We start from the raw sequence: 21,000 nt of genomic DNA, 5'->3' as shown, positions 1-21,000 counted from the left end.
GTGGAACTACATCAATTTCTGTATTATTTTGGGAGATAATCTTGAAATGCATATTATCTAGAGAGAGAGAATGATTTCGGGGGAGGAGAAAGGAGCTTGTTTTTTTTTTGGAGGGGGGGTTAAGTAGCAGTTGTAGGTATACCCCGGGGATCACTTCTGCATCACTGCTAAACAGAGGCACAGTAAACTAACCTTAAAAGGGTATAGTAAACTCATTTAAAAGGGTGGTGAAAGCCAAACACACTCTGGCTAGGCTTGTAAATGCCCTAGGGCAGATAGCCTAGTATCAACCTATGAACCTATGAACCTATTACTGAGCCAGGTTTCTATGGAAGTAAAGGCCTCCTGTGTAATTTGTCTAAGGTATAGTATGCTATTTGAGGAGGAGATAATAGCTGATTATCTGCATATTGAATTAAGGAGCTTTGACTGGAAGAGGTATGGAGGTTGTTTATGAAAATGGTAAAAAAAGAAGGGAACCAAGGATGGAGACTTGGGGAACCCTAGGCCTGTTAAGCAAAATATGGGGACAGGAAGCCTTGCTATTTTGCAAACTGCTGTTTATTGGATAAGTAGCTAGTAAACCACTATATGCAGGATGATGAAAGACCAAGGAAAGAGAACATGTAAGAGTTTAGGATGGGAAACAGTGTTGAAAGCCTTGGGGAGGTTAAAAAATAGTGCCGAGACATGTTTTACAGAGTATCTTGCTTTATTAACATTATCCATGAATGATATTAATGCTGCTGTTGTGCTGTGACCTGGCCTAAACCCATGCTGAATGGAGGTTAGTAGCTGATTGTAGAGATGATTAAGGAATTGTTAACATCTACATTTTTCTAAAAGTTTAGAGAAAGGGAACAAGATAGCAATGCAGCCACGGTTAGATAGCTCAGTAGATTTACCACCTTTATAAAGAGGAATTGTGAATGGCTTTTTCCCTAAGGTGGGGACATATGATTCAGTAATGGACTTACTGATAAGACTGCTAATATGTTATTATTATTTGACATTTGTTGACTGGGTATGTCCATCTGGGCATGTGCCCTTTTTCAGCGGAGGCCCAGGGAGAAATGCTCCAGAGTTAACATAAAACAGCAGTTAAACAATAAGTTATACAATAGGTAGATATCATAGTAACAAATAGTGCAAGTTAAACATTTGCAAAACCAAAATCAAATAATGATCCAGTTGACAAGTAATAAAGCATAAAACAAAGGGGCTTCCTAGTACAATAGAACAAATGAAAATATACTAAATGCCGATGATTAAATCAGTACACAGTATCAATGATGTAGAAAATATTTCAGAGGAATTATCAAGGCCAGTTGTAGATAGAGAAGAGATATTAGTGAGGAAGATAATTCAATTAAGATGAAGGTGTAAAGGAGAATTGGGTTAGAGCAGGGTGAACAAGCAGGAGAGTTTGGAATTAGTTAATAGAGAGTATGACCTAGGAAAGAGAGACAGAGAGGTTAAAGAGGAAAAGGAAGAATGAGAGTAAGAGAAGTGGGCAGGAGTAGGAGGAGTGAGGTAGAGAGTAGCAGAAATGTAGTCATAGTACACAGAAAGGAGGAGGAGCTTGGATGTTAGAAAAGAAGTGGAGAGGAAAGTGAGGGAGGGGAAGAAAACCAGGTGGAAAAAGGAGGAAAGGTGGGATTGTGGAAGGAGGGAATATTTAGGTGGGGTGGTTACACTGACATCTCACAGAGCTAAGTAGCTATTGTCGGAGAGTTGTTTTAAAAACTTGGGCATGAGTGATATTTCTAAGAGCCAAAGGAAGCTTATTCCATGAGAGAGCTGGAAGGTAGCAGTAAATGCTTTGTCCATAAGATTTTTGTGGCTTGTGAATCTGTAAGAGGCATTGGTCAGCACTTCTAAGGGGGCAATGTGGATTTTAGAGAGAGACAAGAGAAGAAAGACTGGGGCAAGAAGAGGGATTATTAAGGATGGTGTGGCTTATGAGAAGTTGAGAGTAGCTGAGTTGGTTATGAAATTCTAACCAGCTAAGATTCTGCAGAGCAAGGCAGTGATGAGATTTAGGTGGCATGTTAGCAGCAAATCTGGCAACTTTGTGATATGTAGTTTCTAATTTAAATAGAAGAAAGGACTGTAAGTTAGTAGAGACTTGGGAGCAATATAGGAGTTTGGGAAGCAAATAGGCCTGGGCAAGTGAGAATCTAGAGTTAAGGATGAGGAACGTTTTATTTCTATAAAGTAGGCTAAGCATTTGGTGGGTTTTCTTTATACAGTACTATACATGGTAGGTAAATTTAAGTTGGTCATCAATGATTACTCTAAGCAGCTTAGTGTGGGGTTTAGCTGAGATGATGGTGTTGTTAACAGATGTGATGGTGAAAGAGGATTTTAAATCATGTAAAGTTCTGGGTAGGAATAGAAGGAGTTTTGTCTTTTTGCAGTTTAGGATGAGATAGTTGTTAGAAAGCCAAGTCTCAGTGAGGTTGAAGGAGGTTTGAGTGTGTGAAAACAGATCAGAGAGATGGTCAGCAGTGGTAATGATGGTAGAGTCAGCTGCATAATGTATGGGAGACTGAAGACAGGATGTATTAAGTTGGTTAGTAAATATGTTAAAAAGAAGAGAACCCAAAATGGAACCTTGAGGGACACCCATTTTTACTGGGAGAAAGGGGATAGGGCTGTGAGCCATTTGACAGATTGTTGTCTGTTAGTGAGGTAAACCAGGAAATAGTGGAGGAGAGGTTTAGTTGAGTTAGTTTAGAGAGGAGGGTACAGTGGGATACAGTGTCAAAGGCTTTGGAGAGGTCTAAGTAGCGGCAGGAAACAAGTTTATTATTGTCTCTGGCAAAGGAAATAAAGTTAGTAAAAGAGATAAGAGCAGTAGTGGTACTATGGTGAGGGCAAAAACCTTGCTGAGTGAGGGTAAAGAGATTTTTAAGCATGAGATAAGACAAAATTTGTTTATAAACACAGTGTTCATAAATTTTGGAGAGTGGTGATAGAATGGTGATTGGACAGTAATTATAGAGTCCTACTGAGTTGCCTCCCTTGTGGATTGGAATAGTGCAGATTTTTTTCCAGAGAGTTGAGACAAAGGATACATGGATAGAATGACTGATAAGGATAGATACAGGGTAGACAATGGAGTCAGCTGCTAACCTTACAAAATGTAAAGGTAGATTTTCTGCTGAAGCAGAGGATGATTTAAGTTTGCTAAGAAGCTTTTTAATGTAGCTGGTGGAAATGGGACTCAGTGAGAATGGAAGGTTTGTTGTGGGTGTATGCTGGGAAGTGGGGGACTGGTAGTGTTGTTAGAAGGCATGAGTTTGCTTATGATATCAATAAAATAAGTATTAAAGATAGAAGCAGTTTCTTGGGGTGTATTGGTAGGGCAAGGATAGAGGACTTGCCAGGGTAGATAATATGATTAACAGAATGCCAGAACTTTTTAGGGTTTTTGGTTTGAATGGTTAGGGGAACTTGAAAGAATTTTCTTTTGTCAATATTAATATGTTTTTTGGCTAGGTTACAGAGTTCCCTTTATTTCTGATAATGAATAGGGAATTTTTTTTTGCCAGTGTATCCAAGCAGAATCTCTAGTTTGGATGTGAAATTGACTTGATTTGGTAAGTCAGGGTGATCAACGTGATTTAACTCTCACTGTTCTGGGAGGGGCAAGGGAGTTGAGTGTTTAAGAAGATGGAGTTAAAGTGATCAACAGCATCATCTAGAGGGAGGTCAGAGAGAAAGGACCAGTTAATAGCAGGGAGATAACTATTGAAAATAGCAGGGTTGAAGTTTGTTAATTTATGGCACTCTTAATTTGTGTGGTCTAGTGATATGGGGAGAGAATCTAAGGACACGGATTGGTGAGTGGTCACTAATTGCATCTGGCAGGGATTCAGGGTTATGGTAAAAGTTGGGGTGGGAGACTAAGATCCACTCCACTGTACAACTGGTATTTGTAGATGTACAATGAAAAGTGGGAGAGGGGATAAGCTGGGAAAAGGCATATAGATTAATGCAGGTGGAAGGGGAGTCAGAGCATAGGATAAGCCAGTTAATATTGACACCTCCTAATATAGTAGTTTCATTAGGAATAGTATCAGCCATGCAGTCAAGGGTCTGTTCAAGTAGGAGTATGTTGTCTCCAGGTGGAATATAGATGGCAACTGTAGTTATTGTCTTGTGGTTATTTAGATTGCAGTTAGCAAGGATAAATTCTGCTGGGTGAAAAAGGGAGGGAGGGTTGGTTAGGGGAGATAAGGTGAGGAGGTCAGACTACATAATTGTAACACCTCCTCCATTTTTCTGTGTTCTGTCAAGTAGTCAGATATTGTAGCCTGAGGGGAAAAATTCCTTGTCAATGTTGTCTGGTTTTACCCAGGTTTCAGAGAGAGAAATAATGTTGGTGGAGTGTTGAGATATCCATGAATGAAATTATGTTATCTTGTTAAGTATGCTGTAAAAATTTATGGAGTAAAAGGAGAGTTGTTTGAAATTAGGATTTTGTAGTTGCTGGAGAGTTGGAGTAATGTTATGATAGGCAGAGGAGATGTTGTGAGGGCCTGGGTTAGGGCGAATGTCTCCAGAGAGTAGAAGTGTGTTCCAGAGGAGGACTAATGACATGGAATGTGGAGTAACAAATTTCAGTTTAAATACAGAGTTTTTTTTTGGAAGGAGTTTAATTTTGAGAAGGGAGTAATTGCTGCAGGAGAAGAGGGTGGGTGATATGGGAGAGGAGTAGAAGGTAAAAGTGTCAGTTAATTAAGAGGAAGTTGGGAAATTAGTGTACAGATTAAGTTGAGTATGGTAAGATGTAAGGTGGCATAGGATGGAAATAAGAAAGGTCAAGAGGTAAAGGGTAAGCATGGTAAGGAATAAGGGGTAGGAGGAGGAAGAAGGTATATAAGTGAAGGGTAAAAGATGAAAGGTAAAGTACTGGGATATAAAGAAACAATTAGAGAAAGTGAGCGAGAGGTGACAAAGAGTGATAGAAGGAGGGAGGGGTAAAGGGAGGAAGGGTGGAGTAGGACTGGACAATATTAATGTATGTGGGAATGTGGGAGGGGTGTGGAAACAAAATTAGCTGTAAAGGAAATTGATCCAGGGGTGTGTGCGAATGGGGGTAAGGTAGGGGAGCAGTGAAAGCCTGAGCACAAATATAATAAGCAAAATAATCTGCAGCTATTTTTAAATATTAATTTGGAAGGTTATCTGCACAGACAAAGCAGGGTTTGATCTTAAGTAAATGTTTTCTTATGAAGTCAATGGGGACAGATTGTAGTGTGAAAGTGGGAGGAAGTGTAGATAAGGTATGTGTGGATTTTGGGGGACTGAGATGTAAGTGGGGAATTATTCCCAGTGTTCTGTGAAGGAGGTATATTGGTAATAGGGTTAGGGGGATGTAGTGAGAAAGGTGTGGTGGGGTGGCTAGGGTTACAGGTGAGGTTTGATATGCTTTCAATAAAATATGTATTGCATATCTCTGCAATTTGAGGGGGAATTTATCAGGAGATGGACTGGGATCACATTTGGATCCAGGGTTAAGTAACGAAGAAATGGAGGACCAGAATTATTTGGGGCTGTGTTTGTGGTTGCTTTGTAGCTCAAGATAAAAGTGTTTTTGTCCTTAATTACTTGTTTTTTTAACCTGATTACACAGTTGTCTTAAGTTTTGTAAATAAATATTGGTTTTATGCTTTAGCCACTCCCTCTATGCTTTGTCCCCATTTGTTGTTAAATGTTTTATGATTTTTGATAGCCAAGGAACATGGTTGGCTTTTTTTTTTTTGTTCGAAGGGTGCTATGCTATTAAGGGTATCTAGAAATGCTGCATTAAGGCTTACTGCATAGTCCAGAGGTAGAGTATTTAACATGCACAAGTTTAGAGATTTTAGAAGGTTAATGACCATTTGTGGGATAAAGTTTGATAAGTTACTGGACATTTTATAGTGATGCTCTTTATCCAAATGGGATATAGTCCTATGGGTATATGCTGGGAGATGGTCACTTACAGTGTCAGGGAGACTGCATGCTTTAGTGTACTTTTTGGATCTGTAACCAAACTCCTGTCAAGGATAGATCCTTGACTGACAAAATGTTGTGTTGAGTTGTGTGAATCCAAATAAATTCATACTGGAAGTTGGGAAATGAGATATGAACTTTTGCGAATTAATAGCAAAGTCTCCTAAGATGACAGTTTCATTGGTGATATTATTAGATATCCAGGAGATGGTATCTTTTAGGACTGGAATATTATTGCCAGGAGGGAATGTACAGAATTGTGATGCAGAAATTTTTAGTCTTGTTTAATTTTAAGAAGGCCATAAGAAGTTCTGCATTTTTTAATTTTGGAATGGGCTTCGAGCATGGTGTCAGTGTGCAGAAGTTTGGGTAAAGTAATGCTATCCAACTTGCTTTTTTATGTGCTCTCTCTCTCTGTCTCTCTGATATTATTATGTTACAGCAGGGGAAGTAGTTCAGAGTAGTGTATTTTAATTCATTCGGTTTATTTAGCATATATATCATGGTTTAAAGTTACATATTGTGTTAAAAGGCTTTTTCTTCAGAATACCTGTCTGGCAAAAGTGAATATCTGTTTCTGCTTTTAATTTGGTTATTGGCACCATCTTCAATATACATTTTTCTTGCTCAGGGAAAATGGGCAATGTGCATAGAATATTTTTTCTAGTTTTTTGCTCTTTCCTTGAAAGTTTTAAAAATAAGTGTATGCTCATTGTATTCACATTATATTTTCCCCTTTAAACTTGATATTAGTGATTTTCCTGGCTGCTATTCATTTTACTATTGTGATGATATGGGCTAATGTCAGCAAAGCCAGCTGGAGTTCTGTAAGGAATGATATGACCTTTGAATATCAAACTGATTTTTACAAGATGCTTGTGTTATGAATGTATTAGAACTGTATGGCATTTGAATATCAAAGTGATTTATACAGATGCTTATGTTACAAATGTATTAGAACTGTGTGGCATTTGAAAATCAAAATGTGCTTGTAAGGTTGCTAGTGTTAAAACATGTATCAGCAGTAGGTCCTGCTGGACAGAGAAGGAATATACGCGTGAGACTGTATGTACATATGTTAGCAAAGTACATTGAAAAGAAGGGGTTAAACAATTAGCTTACCTCTTACTTAATAATGTTAAATGAACCACCTGTTGGGCCATGGCAGTGCTTATCTCACAGCTGTGGGTTGGACCGGAGATGGTATGTGTGGAAGAAGTCTTTGTTCATTAGCTCAGTAAAAAGAGGGAAAGCCCCAGGCACTGCCAAAAACATTAGTAAAACTTTGGATATGCATCTCATCACATCTATGCTAACATCTTGTCTCCAGCTTTAAAGGGGAATAGTGTGAAAACCCAGAGTCAGGTGACCAGATGTGGTCATTCTGTCAGCCATTTTGGAAATTTTAGATATTACAAAGAGAAATCTTTCAGTACTGAGTATTCTGTCTTGGACCTGACAACAAGAAGGACCATTCACCACATCATCTGCCTTGCTGTATTAAGTAAATAGGGAATAGTAATTCTCCCAGAGTGAGTCAGGAAAATATAGTGGAGCTTTGTTTAGATATTGTTTTTCTTTATTTGTCTGAGCCTGTCCATCAATGTTATTTTCAATATTTCCTGCGACTTGAACTATGTGATTTACTGTAAATACATATTCAGTATTTTCATGTTATTTCATTATTTATTATTAAATATATTTAAAACGTTTGCTGTGGCTGTTCCTTTTAGAAAACATTTAACCTTTGAGAGTGCTTATGTCTATTTTGTGACACTGTATGAGCCACTACTGAAGGCCTAGTTCTCTTGGTCAAATACTACCATGTATATTAATATTAGTATTACATAGTATAGTTGGACACCTTTTGTTAAGTGCCTTAGAGAAGCTGATCGTGGAGTGTCTGGTGGCAGTGATAACTACCTTATAGACTAGACAGAAGGGGCACAGTGGCTAAATCTGTGCCTGCCTTTCACAGGTGTGTGTGTGTGTGTGTGTGTGTGTGTGTGTGTGTGTGTGTGTGTGTGTGTGTGTGTGTGTGTGTGTGAAAATCAAATCTCACAATATGTGTGTGTCAGCTACTTGGAGCAGGGACACGAAGCACTGGTTTCACAGAGAGGGTGCTGGAGGATTTGGCTTGGACAATCAGCTAATGATTTAACCCTACAGCTGTGCTAGTGGGAGTCTTATTGTCACCCTGGAGGAGACAGATATAAAGAAATCCGGTCCCAGGGCTCACTTTCTTCCCTGTGTATTCTTAAGGGAGGTTGTACTTGATGCAGGGAGCTGCATCTGGAAATACTGTGTGTATCTTTTTCTCTGAAAGTGAACGTTCCCCACAGGTATCAGTGGTGAGGATTGAGGCTCCTTGTACACTGGCCTCGAGAGGGGTCATCATAACTATTACAGTCAGAGACTTACATGTGGTATTTTGCTGTTTGCTTACTTATAGCTTTGCATTGATATATCTATTAAACCTAATGTCATGCTGGCCACTCCAGTGGTGATGTTATATACTAAGCCACATTTCTATAGCCATGACCATACCCAAAGTGATATCATTTTGGTCATGTCACCACACCCTCTGTGCCTCTGTTTAGACCACTGAGAAGGTGACATGCCTACCTAAGTTCTGAAACAATAAGAAACAGTAATGGTGTCTTTTAACTATGACTGTTAGGCATTTTTTAAAGTGTCTAGTGCTGTGGAGCTGATGCAAGTGCTGACGGCTAGGTGCAACACTGTGTCAGAAAAAAAATGACCATGTAAGAGTGACTGATTTTGACCTAAGATAAGTTACAGAGGTTAAAAGTTTATCCTTTGATGGAAAGTGAGTGCTTATCCAGAGTATGACCACATGTATATTTCCATATGCATCTGCTTTGAAAAGACTATTTTTGACAGACCACATGCCATGAGACAATTTTTACCAACCTAAGTCTAAAAAACCCTTATTCATAGAAAGGTGCTCTTTTAGATTAGTGGCATATAAATTCAATAAGAGCATAAGAAATGCAAGGACAACATTACAGATTGTTCCTTCCAGTAACCACTTACTTTTATAAATGAGAGAGATAATTTTGACTGTGAAGTTGTAAAATGTATAAGCTTCATTGCTGAATGTACTGGATGAAACTGACTAGGAAGACAAAAAGATAAAAAAAAATCATGATGTTCTAGAGGGTAATATATGCAAGGTGTATATAGATTGTACAAAATAACCAAGATAACCTATAGAGAGATAATCTGAAGAAATCTGAAAACTGTCAGATTGAATTAACTCTGTCAGGGAATTGCAGATACTTGTTAGAACATGCTACACTAGTGATCCCAACTTCACTTCATAAAAGTGAAGCTATATAGTTTGCAAAGCACATATTGCCTTAGTTAAGACGGAATTGTAAGACTGAAAATATTGTTACCTAATATGGATCATATAAAGGCTGTTTCAAAAACAGGTCTAATGAAAGTGTCCAAATTGCAGGCACTTGAAGGTCACTGTCTCATGTCCAGGGATTTTGGGGCCTTGTAGCTTGCAACACCAGCCAGGTCTAGCAAATCCACTCTCCCTGCATGGTTACCCCAGGGAAGGAGTGTGAAGGGAAGGGAATGTATGTTAGAAGTCTAGGTTGGGAGTTTCAGGCAGAGAAAGGGAGACACATTTAAGTTTTGGGACTGGAAGGGGGATTTTAGGGTTGGGGAGCAGGAGGGATGTTTTTCATTAGGGAACAGGAGGAGAATATGGGTGGGAGAGTGATTAAATAATACATTATTAGGTATTTATGGTCTCAGTCAAATGAAATTCAGTCAAATGAGTTTTCAGTCGTGAAGTAGACCCATGTGTATATTACAAAGATTAGGAACTATGCATAAAGCTTCTGTTATATATATTATATATTTATTTTGTTTACTCCTTTTTGGCCACATTTGTACCTTTTAAGCCAGCCTTGAACTAGATACATTTCTTAGTAGGCTCACAGAAGAGGGTATTTTTACTGCCCACTTTTGCTGTACAGTTCTGTTATTTATGTGCACAGTTAAAAATATGACATCTACTTTACAAGCCAGTCTTCCAATGAACAAGTCCTGGCACTGAATACTTCACTTAGAAGTAGTTCCTTAACCTTCACATCAAATGTGAATGTTTGTAAGTTGGGGGATTGCTGTCGTACTTCCACCCTGACCTAGACTAATGAGCAAATCCTGCAAAACTGGGTGGGGGGGGGGGCACTACATGACAGGGATGCACTCTTGATATTGCACATATTAAGCACTTGGAGTTTATTTTTATTTTATTTTATTATTAGTTTGGCAGTATGAGGGCGGCCACGGTGGTGCAGTGGTTAGCATTGCCGCCTCACAGCAAGAGGTTCTCCGGTTTGATCCTCAGCTGGGGTGCCTTCTGTGCAGAGTCTGCATGTCCTCCCTGTGGTCGCGTGGGTTTCCTCCGGGTGCTCCGGTTTCCTCCCACATCCCAAAGACATGCTGTAGGTGGATTGGACACTCTAAATTGGCCCTAGGTGTGCGTGTGAGTGTGCCTTCTGTGGAAGGTTGGCTGGCTGGCAACTCGACACCGTAAAACTCCACTGCCATTCAATGTGCGGACAGGTGATCCGCTGTGGCGACCCCTAACCGGGATAAAGCCGAAAGAAGAAGAAGAAGAAGAAGATTAGTTTGGCAGTATGAAACACATGAGATGGGGGAAACAGTAAACATAAAGGATGCTCTCTTGCCTTAAGTTTAGAAAAATTCAGGCACTGTACCTTTAGCAGTCAGACACAGCTTTTATAGCAGAGAGAGACAGAGAGAGAGAGAAAGTTGACTCTGCTGCTCTACTAGACACAAAGGATTATCTCTTAGTACAGAAGTCTTTTTAAAGAAAAATGCTAAAGTGAAAACACAGAGAGTAGGAGCATTAATTCTCTACACTAACTGAGGGGTTAGTGTTAGAAGATATTTTTTTATTTAATATGTATGAAACTCTAATCTTTATTATTTATTTTATTTTACATTTGTTTACCGGGCTAGTCTAGCTGGATACATGTCCATTTTCAGTAGAGGCCCGGGGAGAAAAGCTCCAAGAAAAAGGTACAGATAACATAATAGATGCTAAGACAGTAAAAATTACTATAGGCTTTACATATATTTGAAATAGAGATAAAAATGAAACAATTGGCTATACATGTAGTTGAAATAGAGAATAAAAATACAACAATTGGCTTTACACACTATATAAAACAGGCACAGAACTTAAGTAAATAATCTCACATGCTTCAATTGCAATTGTCGTCCTAGAGGGAAGTGGTGGAATTCTGGGGTGGTACAGGCCTGGACATTTTGTTAGTCAGGTTTGGTATAGGGGCACAGCCAGTGTGACTTGAGGAATTCTTTGAGGTGTTTTTTGAATTGGTTGAGTGAGGTAATAATTCTTAGGCTGGTTGGGAGGGAGTTCCAAAGCCTACCAATGGAGTTGGTGTAGAGAGCATCACCTCCAGAGTTATTAGATTTGACGGTTTGTACCCGGACAGTTTTAGAAGATCTGAGGCAGGTTAGGTTGGAGTAGGGGTAAGTATTTTATTAAGTGAGGGGGTGTTGTCTGGTTGGTTAATTATCTTAAATGCCTCAGTGAGTTGGTTGATTTTGAGAATATTGGGCAGTTCTAACCATTCAAGTGCCTTTAGATTTAGGCAGTGGTGGGTTCGATAAGGCGTCCCTGTTATGAATCTGGCTATATGGTTATAAGCTGTAGAAAGTTTATTTAGCTCAGTCTTGTTGAGGAATGAAAATATTGGGGAGGCATAAAGGAGGGTTGAAAGGAGATGGGTGCGAGCTATAGTTAGTTTGGTGTGTGGGGTTAGGAAGTTATTTATTCTGTACATGGAGCCTAGTTTCTTATTGACAGAGTTAATGGTTAAGCTGATGTGTATGTCAAATTTGAGCTTGTGGTCGATGGTCACACCAAGTAGTTTGGTGTGGGAGACAGGCTCTATGATGGTTCCATTGGTAGAGATCACGTGGAAAGTAGGGTTGTTGGCGTTTGGAGGTTCTTTACCTTGGCCGATGGATGCAGAGGGAAAAAATAGCAGTAACTTGGTTTTAGTAGGATTTAGTAAGAGTTTTAAACCTGAGAACCATTTTTCAACTATAGTAAAGCACTGCTGGGTTGAAACTTGGAGTTTGGTGAGGGAGATGTCTGAGCAGATCAGGGTGGAGTCGTCTGCATATTGAATACAAGAGGTTCTAGGGATGACTGAGTGAAGATCATTTATAAAGACAGAGAAGAGAAGGGGACCAAGTATAGAGCCTTGGGGAACACAGATGTTATTTGGGAGTAGATCGGATAGCTTGTTTTGCCATTGGACGGCTTGTTTTCTACCAGTGAGGTAAGCATTGAACCAGCTGATAGCGAGGTTACTAAGACGTAGTGTTTTCAAGGTGTGGAGCAGGAGTTGGTGATTGACCATATCAAGGCTTTTGACAAGTCAAGAAAGAGAGCGGAGGATATTAATTTGTTGTTACGGTTGCTGTTGAGTGAGTCCACGAAAGAGAGAAGGGCAGTGGTTGTGCTATGATGGGGGCGAAAACCATGCTGGGTGTGGGACAATAGACTATTTAGGGTGAGGTAGTTTATGTGCTGTTTATGAACACACCGTTCCATAATTTTGGCTAGTGGAGACAGTATAGCAATGGGTCTGTAGTTAGATGTGTCTGTAGAGGTCCCGCCTTTGTGAAAAGGGATGATATAGGAAATTTTCCAAATAGAGGGAATGGTAGCTTCAGCTATGGTTCTGTTAATCAAGATTGATATGGGGTATGCTATGGCATCTGATGCGATTTGTAAGTAGTCTGCTGGGAGTTGGTCCGCCGCCAGGGTGGTTGGTTTGAGCTTTTTCAGAAGGGTACGTATATAGGAGGTGGATATTGGCTGTAAGTTAAAGGAGGGGTGGTCTTGGTCATTAGTTAGGCTTGCTGGTGGGGGGGTAGAGGAAAGTTGACTGGCTAGTGATTGAATAGTCTCGGTAAAAAAAGAGTTAAAGGTGTTGGCTATTACTTCTGGATGTTTCCCAATGAGTTTCTCAGGGGTGGGAGTGGTGGATTTGCCAGGATGGAGAAGATTATTGAATCCAGCCCAAAATTTCTTTGGGTTATGCTGATGTTTATCCTGGAGGTGACAGAAATAGTGTTTTTTATCTGTAGTAATGGCAGTTTTAGTTGAGTTTCTAAGCTGTTGAAACTTAATGCGATCTAGGGGAGATTTGGTAGCTCTCCATTTGTTCCAGGCTTGGTCCCGAAGTTTAATTTTAGTTTTGGTGTCTCCTGTTAACCAAGGTGCAATTCGTACCTTGGTTCTGATAAGTCGCTTTGGGGCATGGGAGTCAAGTATCTTAAGGAAAGTGTCGTTAAAATAAGAGACTCTCTCTTCTAGCAATAAAGTTTTTAGGATGGACCAATTACAAGATTTGAGTTCTGCAAGAAATTGGTTAGGGACAAATTTCTTGTTGTTTCTAATTAGTCTGGTTGGGGGGAGGTTAGTAGGTGGGCATTTGAGTTTTCTGATATAAGTAATAAGGTGGTCACTAAGGTCGTTGGGAAGGGTCCCGTGGTATAGTTGTTTTACCCTTGTTGGTAAGAATCCAGTCAATAATACTCTCTTTTTGTTGAGTGTTTCCTATTCTAGTGGGAGATAGAATATTTTGGGAGAACCCATGTAGGTTGATAGGGTGGGATTTATGTGTTTGGAGTAGAGGGACCAGTCAATGTTGAAGTCTCCTAGTATTATGGTTTCTTGAGGGAAATTAGTGGCTAACCAGCTGAGGGTTTGCTCTAGGTTTTCTAAGTTCTTTCCTGGTGGTATATAGATTACTACAAGGTTAATGCTTTTTTGACTGTTTAAGCATAGTTTTAGGGCAATCAGTTCTAGGTTGGAGCCCTTAGGGGGTTGGAGTGGATTCCTTATGACGTTCAGTGAATTCTTAAATCTAACAGCTGTTCCCCACCCTTTTAGTTAACCGGTCAGCCCTAAGAATATTATACCCGGGTGGGATCATTTCTTCATCCTTGGTGCTTGGTTTAAGCCATGTTTCCGATAGGCACATAATGTCAGGGAGTGGGTAGCTACCAACGCATCTAAGTTGTGAACTTTGTTATTAATCCTTCTTATATTGAGGTGAAATATCAGGAGTGCGCCAGCAGAACTTCCGCGTAGTTAGAGGGTATAGAGCTTCGGTGGTGCTAGGGCCTGGGTTGGGGTGGATATCGCCATCTTTAGTGATACAAACTTTCAGGTGGTCTAGTAGTCTTTGGAGCTTAAATAGTAATTTTAGATTGGTTTTAGTTGTGGTTTTCTTGGGGTGGTAGAGGGTGGGATGGACTATCTTTGAGCCTAGGGTATTGGTAGAGTAAAGTGAGGGAGAGATAAGATTGGAGGGATAGTTTGAATGAGAGGAGGTTTGTCTTTGGGAGGGAATACCTGAGAGTGTGTGAGTTTCGTATTTAGTTAAAAGATAAGGAATAAGAAGGAGTGGTACTATAAAGGGATGCTAGAGTATGTATTTTGGCCATGATATAGTGATAGGACAAGAAGAAATATGTTTAATAGTATAGAGAGTCAGAAATGTGGGAGGAAAGTGACAAAGTGGGGGACAGTTGTGGTTGGTGGAATGGAATATGGGATGGGCTAGATGACCTAAAAAAAGTAGGGGTAGTGGATGCGGGTGGAATAAGGGGCAGGGTGGGAGCGGAGCTGAGCCCGAGGCCAGGGGCGGAGCGGGATTACACCACAAGAACTCAGCAGGGTCCTAAAGGTATCTGGTTTTAGGTGCAGTAGTCAATTTTTAAAAGTAAATGCTTGCCTTTTTCCCTGGATTTACTGTTTGGGAATAAATTTACAGAGGCTGATTTTATGTGAGGTACTGTCTGATTCCCACCAACGGAGCACGTCCTGACTAGGAAGTGTGGCTCAAGAATTGTTATTTACCCTAAAACTCTTTGGGTGTTTTACATCTATTATCAGTTAATTTATAGTAGTTGGTATGTGCATTCGCACTTGGAGGGAGTCCGTAAGATCAGCGTAGGTAGTCTAGGTGCCACGCGGTGAGCAGTTATCTTGGGGGGCTATCTAGGATCTAAATAGGGGAGAGAGACAGTGGTTTAATTTAGTAGTAAGTGACTTTACAAGGCTAATAAGACTCATGCATTTCCCAAAGTTGTTGCCTTTTAAAATAATATTCAGCAAGTGAGTATGACAAAAGCCAAGCACCCTTAAACAACAGATAACAACACAGAAATACGTTTTATAAGTACCAGAGTGTCCTATAAGTAGTCAAAGGCATCAACCAGTATTGTTCAGCAAACATTAGTAGCGAGTAACAACGACGCCAACAAAGTATTCAAGTCTGCCACATTTCCATAGGAGTCTAATAGTTACATTAATTAAACTCTATATGTTTTACAAAGGAGAAGCAGTGAATGTAGTTGTTCTATATTACAAACACTTTGACTCTAGTTCTTCGACACTATGCAGCGTGAACAGTAAATGCAGACCCTGAGGCATTTCTATGAATGCCTAGTAGCCAGTCGCACTGAACAAAGCTCAAAAACAAAACAATTTAATACTGTATGAAGAACAATTTAACTAAGGTTCAAAGACGCTATGCAGTGCCAGCCATACATTTAGACCTTGAATCATTTCCGTGAAAGTTTTGTAGTCAGTCACGCTGAGCACAATTCAAAAAACTACAATAGCATAAGTTAACAATAAGACAGTTGTTTTCTCTGAAAGAGATAAACATTTACCTAGTGGCAGGGAGATGCAGCCGGGCAGGAAGCCAGGACAGTACCTGATGCAGTCAGTTGTGGAGGACAAGAAATAAAATGGCGGAAACTGCTGGGGTGTAATTATAACTTTGCTGACATCATTACACCACAAGAACTCAGCAGGGTCCTAAAGGTATCTGGTTTTAGGTGCAGTAGTCAATTTTTAAAAGTAAATGCTTGCCTTTTTCCTTGGATTTACTGTTTGGGAATAAATTTACAGAGGCTGATTTTATGTGAGGTACTGTCTGATTCCCACCAACGGAGCACGTCCTGACTAGGAAGTGTGGCTCAAGAATTGTTATTTACCCTAAAACTCTTTGGGTGTTTTACATCTATTATCAGTTAATTTATAGTAGTTGGTAGGTGCATTCGCACTTGGAGGGAGTCCGTAAGATCAGCGTAGGTAGTCTTGGTGCCACGCGGTGAGCAGTTAGCTTGGGGGGCTATCTAGGATCCTAAAACTCTTTGGGTGTTTTACATCTATTATCAGTTAATTTATAGTAGTTGGTAGGTGCATTCGCACTTGGAGGGAGTCCGTAAGATCAGCGTAGGTAGTCTAGGTGCCACGCGGTGAGCAGTTAGCTTGGGGGGCTATCTAGGATCCTAAAACTCTTTGGGTGTTTTACATCTATTATCAGTTAATTTATAGTAGTTGGTAGGTGCATTCGCACTTGGAGGGAGTCCGTAAGATCAGCGTAGTTATTCATAAATTAGAAGTGTATGCAAGTTTTGAGGGACAGGGCATGCATAAAAGGAAACAGCAAGATCGGTCAGTAAAATCAGGGACACTTGAAAGCAGTAGGGATGTAGCTGTGTGTGGGGAGGCTTCAGGATAAATCAAGGAGGACCACTAGATGACACCAGGGTGAATTTGTACACTATTGAACTCAACAACAACAGCAGAAACAATTAGTAAAGCAACAGATCTAACATCATGGCGCATTTTATGAACAATAAATAGAATTAAGTTCTAATGTCTGGCATAATGACTGACTGAGTTACTGACTAATGATCCACAATATACAAGAACATGGACAAAAAAGTGAAGAGACATCAGGGTCATTCAGTCAGTTTAGAAACAAGTAAGAGGTATATCTGTGTATGTGTGTTTGAATGGGTACATGCATATAGGAGAGTAAATGGGGCTGATTGTGCTTACGAGATACATTGGTAACCAGTGTTAACTATTACTGGAAAATACAGATTACTATCTGCAAGGGTTTTGTTTGATTCAGAGACATGTATACTAGCAGATAACAAGGTCTTTCATCATTTCGGCTAACACGTCTGTAAATCAGATTTTTCTGCATTATGGAAATATCCTCTTTTGTCTGCAGCTCATACAGTCAGTGCTGGGGTTCTTTCTGAATCCTTGCACGTGTCCTTATGAGCAGCTTTTATAAGAGTATTTGTAGTCATTGGTAATTCACTTTACTCATAAAACAAACAATAAATATGGCTCAGTAGGATCCACTGAATTATATTTAAATTAGTTAATACAATAAAAAGCAGTTCAGTTCATGATAAATAACTATTTCATAAAAAAATTGACAATATAAATGCATGCTCTCACATCAGACACCTTTTCAAGTATTAAATCCCATCCACATTGAAAACTGATCTAATAGCTAAATCGTCATATGACCAAACATGAAAAAGTATAAGACTGATATGAAGGTTTGTATTTACTGTGCCATTTTTCATTAATCATTTATTTCTCCCATACTGAACTACTTTTTATTGTTTTAAGTATACACTTTGTTTGTGATATATGATTAAAAGTTAATTAATGGTGCTAGCATTTCATTCCCTAGCACCTCTCTTAACATTTTATGATGTGTCCACACATGCCCCACTGTATAATCTCTCTTTGTCTGTACTTTGTGCCACTAGCACATATTCAGCAGACATTCCATTTTCTACTGTATCTGTTTAGCTTAACTAAAGTTCATTTATAGTTAGTCTGCTTTTTTTTTTACCAACTATAATTGGAGTATCATGACAAAACGTGTATGGGTTACCCCTTTATTGACTCCTCATCATTTAATACTGCTGTCAGTATTGCTGATAATACCACCTCAGACATTGTATCTTTAAGAATTAAGATGCATGCTCTTGAAAGCAATTTGTTCAGACTTAAAAGGTACCAGGTACAAAGCTTTCAATCAGAAGCTTGAATTCCACTTGGTGTGGTCTCAAGAGGGCTACGCATTTTAAAAATGCCTACACAGAGCAGTACTTTTCTGGAGCTATTTGTCGAATGGCAGAAAGTGAATTTAGAGTGCAGCTTTTAAGTATCTGAGTCTTCTTGTAAGGTTTTCACAAAGAGAACTGGAATGACTCTCTACCATTATATTACAACAACAATGTGAATTATATGAACAATTTCAGACTGATCTGCTTGATAAACATGCATCTGGTGTATTGGATGTAGTGTCCTTGTATGAGAGGAAACCTATTAGGATCAAGTTAAAGAAATTAATATGGGACTGTTCTGATTTTGAAAATGGCCATGTTTTTACATGACCCAGAACCATTTCTCCTTCCACCAATCAAGCAGCAAGTTCAGATGAGCCCCCAACTTCAGCTGTGAGAATAGCAGCTGACCTAACCAATTGCACCACAACTCCTATGACTATGCCTCTTAGTAAATCAGTTAGTAAGTCATTGGGGGCATTGTATTCAAGGGATTTAGGTGCTAGGAAGAAAACGCTTATTGTGGAAGTACAAGTGCACCTAATGCACCTAATGACAACAAAAAAGGGTAATGGTATTGCTTCTTTTTATTCAGATGAAGCTAAATTTTCTGTTACCCATCAAGAACAGAGAAACATCTTTGGTGAGACAACACTCAATGAGTCATCTCAGAATGGAGAGGAAACTGGAAGAGGATCTTGTAATAACACCGAACATAAACAAAGCCCTGAAATGCAACAAGGCACCCTAGTTTGGAATTTATCATCCTATACATTAACTCCTATGGATCATGAACTTTTATCCAGAGGGTTGTCTTTTATTCCAACTCAAAATGCAGAATTTGCTGAGGTAATTCTTAGCTTAAAGATCTTCAATAGAAATTTGATGTTGAGACTGAATTATAAAAATAATACAGATGTTAAAAGAACTTTTGATTGTTTCAGAAAGCCCAGTGTTTATGTCCCTATTTTAAATCTGTTAGTAGCAGCTTTTGAAAAGTTATGTATAGATGAGTTCCATAAAATGAATTCTGACAGGAATAAATTCCATAACCATTGTAACTTGACTCAGGATGAGTTTGCTTCTTTATGGAAACTCTAAGACAATACAGATATTCTTATAAGACTGTCCAACAAGAGTGGACTTATTGTTGTGCTAGATAGAGACTGGTATGTTACAGAAATGCAAATAATGTTGGCTGATACTTGTTTTTTTACTAAGATATCCAGAAATTGTGTCAACTATATGATAGGTAATGTTCATCGTATTTTGTTGAGCATATTTACTTGGAAAATTATTGGTAAACTTTTGTTTGATTATTTGATGGCTGATAATCCACTGATACCAGTCATTCAAGGCCTTCCTAAGTTGCACAAGAATCCTGTTCATCCTCCTTTACATCCTATAGCATCAGGACGCAATTGGTGTACTGTCTTTTTCTATTTATATTGAAAAAATTTTGAGATCCCTTTTGTATCTAAATTGTCATATTTTGAAGGATACTAGATATCTTTTAAGGGATTTATTTTCTAAGACTAAGGGATATGTGTTTGACACTCATTTTCTTTGGTTACTTATGATGTAAAGTCATTATTTACAGCAATCCCCAATGATGCTGGTATTAACTGTATTAAGCATTATTTAACTGAGCACACATATTTTACTGCTGATAAAATTGACATTTATTGTATTTTCTTGAGGAGTGTATTGGAAAATAATGTTTTTGTTTTTAATGATGTGTTTTTGTTTTTAATGATTTTTTTTTATTGGCAAAAGAATGGTGTAGCTATGGGCACTTCTTGTGCCAATAGCTATGCCAGTGTTGTCATGGCTGTTTGGGAGCTTAAGCATGTCTTATGTGGACCTTTTAGTGAGTCTATAATTTTTTTATAGAAGATTCTTGGATGACATCTTTTTAATTTGGTGCAGCTATTTAGAGGCGTTATGTGCATTTGATGAATATATTAATTCTAGTACCTCATATCTCCAGTTTTCCTACTCATTCTCAGATAAAAGTAGTGACTTCTTAGATGTCTGAGTTATGGTAGACAAGGATGGTAAGATTTTGATGAAGATATACAGGAAATCCTGTAACTGCAATAATCTTTTATATTGAGATAGTATGCATCCACCACATATTTTTAAGAATTTGATTAAAAATCAAGCCTTCGGACATTCTAGACTTAATGTAGAAAATTGAGACTTTCTTAGACCAATGATTTAGTAAGGTCACTCGTTAAAAGGTGATGCAATGAAAATGATGTTTGTCATGTTATAGAGGAGGTTACACAGTTGAGGGATAGCTTAGCTAAACCATACTTTTCTGAGACCCATCTGGCTAATACTGAGGACAAGGTAGAGAGGAATGGATCTAAAAGGAAGAGACACTTAAAAGTGCAGATCTATTATTCTAGCAATGTTAGAACTTTTGTTCATGTCTTGAAAACACTTTGGTCTGTTTTAACTATTGATAATGAGATTAAAGAAATAATAGATGAACAGCCGGGGTCTTGTTTAAAAACATGAAGTCTTTAAAGATACAGTTATATTACCCCAAGAAGGATATTGGCATTAGTGGTCTGAATTGCACTAAACCTTGTGGTGAGTGTGCTGTGTGTAAGTATTTAGATTGTACAGGATCTTTTTTACATCCAGATCAGTGTAGAAAGTATTTATTTAAAGTTGGTGCTAACTGTAATTCAATGCATGTTGTGTACTTAGGACAATGCTTGCTTTGTCATAATTGTTTGTTGGTAAGGCAGATAGGGCTTTAAAAGATAGAGTTAAAGAACATCTATGTCATATTAATATTTGTACAATGACTAATGCCCTAGGTAGACACATCAAAGAGACTACAAGTGATCATAGCTTCAGGTTTATGGTTATAGGGAGAGTTTATGAAAGTATTCATGGAGGTGATGTGAGAAATTTAACTGAGCAACTTGAAGCAAAATGGATTATTAGACTGAGAAGTGATTTTGA

At 38.8% G+C, this 21,000-nt stretch overlaps 1 protein-coding gene across 1 annotated transcript in view; it reads left to right on the top strand.

Annotated features, from left to right (window-relative positions):
• The window catches only part of LOC122813297 (solute carrier family 22 member 7-like), a 1,073,907-nt gene that overhangs the window by 940,144 nt on the left and 112,763 nt on the right, over positions 1-21,000 (top strand). The gene's annotated exons all lie outside the window — the stretch shown is intronic.

The sequence above is a fragment of the Protopterus annectens genome, chromosome 1.part0 (assembly GCF_019279795.1).
Source record: "Protopterus annectens isolate FY-2018-M chromosome 1.part0, PAN1.0, whole genome shotgun sequence".
Classification (NCBI taxonomy): Eukaryota; Metazoa; Chordata; order Ceratodontiformes; family Protopteridae; genus Protopterus; species Protopterus annectens.
The sequence above is the reverse complement of the archived record's forward strand: the minus strand, read 5'-3'. Positions and strand labels throughout refer to the sequence as shown.